This window comes from Anticarsia gemmatalis, chromosome 12 (assembly GCF_050436995.1).
Source record: "Anticarsia gemmatalis isolate Benzon Research Colony breed Stoneville strain chromosome 12, ilAntGemm2 primary, whole genome shotgun sequence".
NCBI lineage: Eukaryota > Metazoa > Arthropoda > Insecta > Lepidoptera > Erebidae > Anticarsia > Anticarsia gemmatalis.
Window position 1 is genome coordinate 8,288,978 of NC_134756.1, and position 7,810 is coordinate 8,296,787.

Consider the following 7,810-nt stretch of genomic DNA (forward strand, 5'->3'; position numbering starts at 1 on the left):
CCGCAATTCTCTACAGTCGATACTATCGAGTATCGAGATTCTGACACTCAAAGTATACCTACAAATGGGTTTTTAATAGATATTGACAGCTAGCCTGCTGTGGATAGTCGATAGTTGCAAAGAATCGCGATACAGCACTTCAAGCGAGCACCAGAATGCATTTTGAAGTCAATTTCAATTGTAATAACAAACTCTCGATACACGATAGAACTGACTAGAAAATCGTTCTACGTTACCACGACATCTTTTGTTCCTATCTTCTTAGAATATATGGTATATTTATAGCTCCATAGTTTTTATACCCCTGACTCATTGTGTGACTAAGGCATGGTTTTTCGGCATGACATATTTGGTGTTAAAGAATGTCGCCACAAACTCGAGGAAGAATGGTGTTGATAAAATTTTATTGTAATCAATTGAGTCTATTTTTGTTCATAGCTACTAATCATTGAGAAAAGTTTCTGTGTTCTAGAAATTGAAGACATAATAATAACATATAATTTTGAATTACTTTGAAGAAAAATAAAAATTCGTTTTATGGGTATCTAATTCTTATCTACTAATAATTTAGACAATATATATTTAATTGTAGTCCTGGCCATTTTTCTCACAAAAACGGATGAATCGCTTTAGATATTAGATGACATTTGGCAGGATGACAGATTCAATATTTAAAGATGGTTGCAAAGTAAATCTCATTTGCTTTCAGTTTTTAAATGGACGTAATTTTACATTGAGTAGAAAGGTTTTTATGCTTATCTTCACATAGCAGCGGCAACTTACGTGAAATACAAATTGAAGGATTAACTGAAGTTAGTACCTAGCGGTGAATATGAAGAGCTTTAAACCTAGAGCTTGCATTTTAAAACCTTATTTAAACTTAGTTTGTTCTCAGAGCTGTGTAAGTTTACTTTTCATAGTTAGTATAGCCAGAAAGTATTAAAATCAATTTTTATAGAAACTTACTTACCTATTTTTATATACTACATATAAAATATCTTTGAAAATTTACGGATGTTGGTACAGCGGATAAGATCACTGCGCTAAGTTTGTGTAGTGGAATTAAAACATTGTTTATATTTGTAAAATTATCCAATGAGACTAATCCATTAAGCTTTCGAAGAAACAAGAAAGTAGTATCGTGCAAAAAAACCATTCTACTTTTATCTTAACAAAATTTTACTATCACTCAATCATTCAGTGTGGTGAAGTATGTACTCGCCACTCGGCTAGCTATTGCTATTTTGGTAGTACTACGTGTATAATGTCGAGCACCATACGACACCTCCCGGTTTCATAACCAAAGCGATATCATATCCGAAGATCAGGTATTTATAGCAACATTTACCTTAGTTAAACGCCCAATTCATAATTTTTAACTATTAAATAATATGATGTTGTTCTGATATAACGTAGAACCTATTTTATTAGTAGCTTTCTTATTTATTTAGGGTTATATTTGTAACAGAAACTCAAAATTCTTTAATCCATAGTTTACTGAAAAGATAAAAAAAAAATATCATTGGACAACTCACTCACGTTCATTTGATTCTAGAGTAAGCAGAGCTACTAGAGCTCTTGTACTATGGTAACCAAATAACTGATGAACATTCTTGTGTACTTTGAAAAACATACTATAAATCAACAAGCAGGCTTAGAACGAATATTCGTTGTCATCACACCAATATAATGTGTCCTGGGTGGGATTCGAACCCACCACACGCGGCGAGTTGACCACGTTAACCACTGCGCTAAACTTACAGTTAATAACGACTTTAAGAAAATATATACCCCAAAACTAAAGCCACAAACTCATTAAATAGTAGCGAACTACCAAACGACATTACAATACACTCAAACAGATATCACTTACGTTTAAACGGCACTTTGTAATCCAATTCGCCGTAGTTCAAGCCTTGATTAAATTTTAAATTGTCTCCAGAACTAATATCTATAGTTGACATCTGTGCCGGGTGAACGCCATGGAACATCACGTTCAAGGCAGTAACTTTATTACGGGGAAAGTTTTACAAACGAAATCCCTTCGTGTTATTGCGAGCTTGTGTCTGCGACTGACAGATGTTTTGTGCGAGCCTTATGATATCTTTTGGTTTTCCTTGTTTTGGTTTTAATTGAAGGATTTTTCCATTGTCATGTAAGTTTATGAGAAATTATTTTAACATTTTTGACAGATGCGCCATACCTATAATTATCTGTCACAAAAAATCACGATGAAAATATTATTAACTTTGTAAGTTTTAATTAAACCTATTGCATTTTTTTGTGGAGTTTGACGGCAAATAGCTTCTTATTAAACAAGTAGTAACAATAAGTAAATAAATAACGCGTTACTTGTACCATACCACTTAGAAATAAATATTTAGTTACCAATTTTTCGGCGAAAACTGCAGTCCTTGATTTGATAGTGCCCGCAAATTCACACCCACTTCACTGCGTTTGGCGATTGTTTGTAATGCAAACATCTTATCCAGCACTTACCCTACAACAAAGACTAACAAGTTAATATGGTCTTAGTAACAAGTAGAGGCAATCACCTTCCCTTTGAGATTGTAATTGAGGAGCCAGCTTACAATAGGTCAAGCGAATGCACCGGATGAATACATTGAATACGCAGCTGATACATTACTAAAGTGAGATCGATCTTCCGAGGTGTTAGTTGCTTTGTATCTATTGCTTACATAAATCTATTTGCGGTACTGCAGTAAATTGACTACATTTAGAACTCTATTGCCATGCTTGAGAATTATTTCTAGATATTTTTTCCACTCCGCTAAGCTGTGTATTTAGAGAACTTAAAAGCTAAATCGCTATAGCTACACGTTTATTACTTAAACCCCTTAAAGCCGACATGTTAGTAAAAATCATACGTTATTTCCTCGCATTTATTAGTCCATTAGTATTTAAACAAGCAATAAATATGTCAAAAATCCGTCATTCAAAACCACTCCTAATGTTTTTATTTTTGTCTTTGAGCTTCCCGTATCCTAACTAGATCGTAATATGAGTACCAGTGCCTTGTGCGCGAAGCCAACACCTCTCGCGATATCTAAACTAACACTAACGATAGTAAACAAAACAAAAAAAAAATAGTTTTACTAAAACTTTGTAGCTCATCGTCTACACTTTAATACGAAAAGGCGTCTTCTTATAAGATTCTTCTTTAGACGTAACTCTCACTTGAAGTTTTAAATTCAATTACCTACACAGAACTTGTAGGTGCACGGTTCGTTTGCCTCACCGAAAATTGTTCCAGAAAACTTCTTAGTTACCTACCGAAGAAGCGTGTTATACTCGAAAGTATTTATCAAAAGTCCTGTAAAATACCGTTGCACCTTTCGTTGCTATAGGCCAGTGCTTCTCAACCCGTGGTCAGCAGCGGCATATATTAGTAATAAAGATTAATAGATAATAAGATAATGTTTTTTATTAATAGTATAACTTGTTTAATTATGTTTCTTAGGTGCTTAGAAAGAGTTCCACAATATGATTGTTTTTAGGCCTACAGTAAAATGTTGAAGTTCTTAGAGATAGTTTGTACATGCATCTATATGATTTTGTCTACCTATGGGAAAGAAAACGTCGTGACTTTATATAGGTCTTTATATGCCACACAATCCCTAGTATACTCAGTGTACTCACCTACTGACTACGATACAAAAACCCGGAACATTGTTCCTATTCACGTAAACTTTGAGAGCCTCTCCCATAAATAGTTGGTGGACTTGCAATTTCCCCGTTTCTTAACTCAGTAGAAACTGGTGTCGGGAGAAATTGTGTTATGCAGGTTGTTGGCGCCACAATGCCTAGTTTATTCCTGTCTGGAGCCCCTCCTTTGTTTCCAACAAGTTTGCCAACTAAAATATTGATGTTGTGTATCGGAATGTTCACTATCAGGAAACTAAGTAAATGTTATTTCTTGTAAATGTTGTTCAAGTTAAATGCGAGTGTTTTAAATTCCGATATTGGTAGTGTTTGTTGTTATCGAAAAAGAAATTGTTTAATATTAAATTACTGAAATAGAGTTCTTATGCAACAGAAACATGTTACAAAATTCACACACATACATTTAAGGTTGTAGTTGTAGCTAAAAATTTACAATGCATGTTTAAAATTCCATATGTAAATCTGAAATTCAAAAACAGGTCATATATAATTCATTCTAACATTTTCATACAAAATAAAAGAATCTTGGTACGAATCATAAACCAGAGCTGCGATATTAAAATATACAGCGACATAACAATCCATTCTACTCAATTTAAACATTCATAAGGAAACATTCTCAAAACCACATAATTCTTCAATATACGACGCAGTTTAAAGAAATAAACATACTTTCGCCTTGTAAAATGAAATGGCAGAGGAAATTTAATACATTTTCTATTTCGCGATAAAAATACGATTTGGATACGAATTTTGCTTAGGGCCATGCAACGAACGGTAACGTAATATTTGCAAGAATATTTATACGATATTCACTTTGGATACGTTTGCACATTGTTGGATGCAAATATGTATGAAATTTTAAAATAGCCTTGTTTTGCCACCCCCAACATACGCCCGAGGCATTAATGTTACTGTGTTATCGAATTCTTTGTGTGTTTTTTCGCTTAGACAAGTTCGCATGAATAGACAAATGTTCTGCGTTTTGCTACGTGTTTTTATATTAATGTTTTTAAATTTTATACTTCAAAAACTTTTTCCTCTGTAGACGTCTCGTTCCTTTATTAGATAGCCAAAAATTTCGGAAATGCCATTTAAGTTTTAGTTTTAATTATTTTTTTCTAGAAGTCTAATGGCATTTTTTGATTTTACCGAGCTCATTAATTGACCAGTTATATTGTTTTCGGTATTAATCCTCTTTTTAATGGATTTAATACTTTTTGGTAGTATTACGACACTAAAGCTATATTTTATTTTTTAGTCAAGTTTGTTAATGCATAATTACCTATGTTATCTGTGTTGTCTAAATAATAAAAATAAAATGTAGAAATATGAAATAGCTGAAGTCTCATCTATATCTAAAAAATATCAGAGAAAAGAGAAACTGACAGTATCCACACATGTCATATCCTTCAGAAGTCGCAAAAACGTATAGTGTTCGGCAAAAAGCGTCATTGTTTGCAGTCCTCTCGAACAAAGAAGGAAATGATTGATTGATACATCAGTGGAAAATAAGCAAAAATGAGTTGTTTCCCCGCGGTATGTTGGAATTGTTACATAAAATAGCTTTTAGATTAAAAGCCGGCCATGAGCGTGGCCGCTTTGGGACGCCGTACACTGATGGTGTCCCTTTGGGAGTGTCATGATGTTTGATTTATCGATTCTGAATGACCTATAAAATTAAGTTATTTTTATATTTTAATGAATAGACTGTTATTTTCTTACCTTGTAAATCATTAAGCAGGCGTATTAGAGACTACGACGCGATGTTAAAATAAAAAAATACTAAAACAGTTTCGTTGAACGACAACAAAATTCTGAGTAGTTAATAAATATATTTTCTACTTAATCCTAAAACAAAATATAATTAATAATATTTATAACAGCAAATAAAATACCATATCATGCATAATAACCCCATAAATTGAATATTTACACACATTAATCTCCCAAAAGGGCAATTGCGGCTACTTAGAATTTATTCGAAGTTATTATTTGCGTTGAACAAACCGCTATGTTCAAATATTGGTGCATCTCCCCTCCGTGGCTCGGTGGCTCGGAGGGTAGACGCGGCACAGATGGTCCACTTATATTACCACCTTCACGCGGGGAAGTTTAGCTGTAAATCGGTAATCAATATCTTGGCTATCTTGTTAAGTTTACTTTCGCTATCCAACATGCACGTGATACATATACAACACCATACTTTTAGTTAGAAAAAGACTGAAATAGCCTGAAATAACTTTAGCTTAGCTGTATTGCAATTTGTGATAACCGAAATTTGTTACAAATAAATCGTAAAAGACGAAAAACAATAATTTGCACGCTTGCATCGAAAGCTGGCACTCAAATGTATTAACGCACCCTATTTGTGTCGCTGCACCTATTTCATTGCCGAACTTTATATTGTACGAAAACTTCAAACTTCTTTATGTTCTAAGGCATGCCTATGAAATATTTGGTTCCGAAAGTATTTGACTCCGAATTGATCATTGTATATTAACTAACTCTTCTAAAATTCTACCTAAACTTTCTATTTAACCCGCAAAGCCTAATCTGTTCTTTTTCTTTAACGAGAGTTAACCAAGATCTCAGACGTTACAAACAAAACAATATCCGTTTCACTTCAAGCTGTTCTCAAAACATAGGAAAGTTTTTCCGAACATTTTCCTTGAAACTCTCGCTCGAAGTTCTGGTTTAAATATGACTGTTGTTCGAACGGTCTGATTTAATACCAGTCAAGGTGGTTCGTGTCTACGTCAAAAGTTTTATATGAAACTTTACCGTGTTCTGAACGTTGAATCATTTTTACACTCGTGTCATATGAAGTTATAATTAAGTTATACATGATAATTATGTATTACACAAGTAAAGTAATACTTGTGTAGTAAACCGGGCAAATAGCTAGGTTGAGGCATCTTCTTTTCATTACAGGGTGAAAAAGATAAAAAACCATTAAAATTATTAACAACATATTTGAAATCGGGTGTCATTTTGTCTCAGAAAAAAAGCGAGCTAAGTTGTACTAAAATATTTTTTTTGATATAGCATTGAAAAGTGAACATCAATCTACCTTGCTTATTAATAATACGCAATAATTATTAAAACAAAAATAACAATAAACCTAATTCATAAACTAAATTGACTTGTTCAAAGCAACTAAAATCTCTCACGAAGCAAAGAGAAGCTTCGCAATGATTTAGTTAAAACAAAACAAACAGTAAAAGAACGTTGATAAATGAGATTTTTTTGTGACTTAGACTAATTAATTAAAAGCTGCTTGCAAGAATCCGGTTGTTCTAAAACATTGAGCTATCTAGCTTTGAAGTAAATAAAAGGATTCTTAATTACTCTGAATTATTTAGTAGACTTTCCGTAGAACAACGTGGTTTAGTATCTAGACAAATGTTTTATTGAAGACTTATTTAGACAAAGGGTTAATAAATACAATTTACAGATAGTCTGACAGACTACCGGTCAAAGGTCGTGCCCAATTATTTTTAAATCCTAGTATCTTCCGTGCTTTTTAGTCGTCTGTTGTACAATGTAATCTTAAAGTAAGCTTTTCAATATCCATAATACTAAATATATCATAACGAAATGGACACCTTAATGGTATCTATTGACTATAGTTGCTAACCCTGCGACACATGTAATTGATGACTTATTGTCGGAAACCCTTTATTGCTAGAAATCATAGACTGCCTTTGAAACTCACTCCAAAACAATTAATTCAAAAGTTAAAGGCGGTTCCACAACGTATGAACATGTGTCAGCTAAACTTACTGCTAGATAAAGAAAGAGCAAATAATAACTACTATCAAAATTCCATCTGATAGACCACTAATTCAAATCTAGTGAAACTTAGTAGAATAAAAAACAGTCGAAGTAATAACCTTCTTTTTTTGAGTTTGTTAAAAAGAAAACAAAACAATACTGTAACATTGCACTTGTTATTTCCCATATTGCAAGAAACAACAATGCAATACCTGTGTATTAACCATGACCCTTCCACATAAATACACCTTACAGAATTTATTACATCTCAAGAGTGCATTTATGTTAATAATTCTATTACAACAAATGTAATATTCCCTCCATACATATAGTAGAATATAATTCCTAT